This window comes from Hemicordylus capensis, chromosome 6 (assembly GCF_027244095.1).
Source record: "Hemicordylus capensis ecotype Gifberg chromosome 6, rHemCap1.1.pri, whole genome shotgun sequence".
Taxonomy (NCBI): domain Eukaryota; kingdom Metazoa; phylum Chordata; class Lepidosauria; order Squamata; family Cordylidae; genus Hemicordylus; species Hemicordylus capensis.
The window spans coordinates 112,386,751-112,387,085 of record NC_069662.1 but is presented as its reverse complement, the minus strand read 5'-3'; positions in this window follow the sequence as shown (position 1 = coordinate 112,387,085).

Below are 335 nucleotides of genomic sequence, written 5' to 3'. Positions count from 1 at the left end.
CCACCTGCCCAGCCCCAGGGCCCCTCAGCCACTTGCCTCCAGCTCCGGCCTAGAATCGGCGAGGCTTAGATTGGAGCAGCCTGCAAACTGCAGAGCTCTTCTCTCCTCGCCTCTCACCTGATTGGTGGGTGGGTGGGTGGGTGGGGCTTCCATAGAGGCCTCCGAGTAGGCCTCCCTGAAGCCTGAACTCAGCAGGTCCCAGCAAGCCAGGAAGGAGGCTGGAAGAGCTCCCTGTAGCAGACCCAACCATCCAGCACAGCTTTTGCAGGTAGGCTGTGAATTCCTTTTTGTGGTTACCCCCGTATATAGGGATCTGCTTGCCAAAGGGCTTTGAT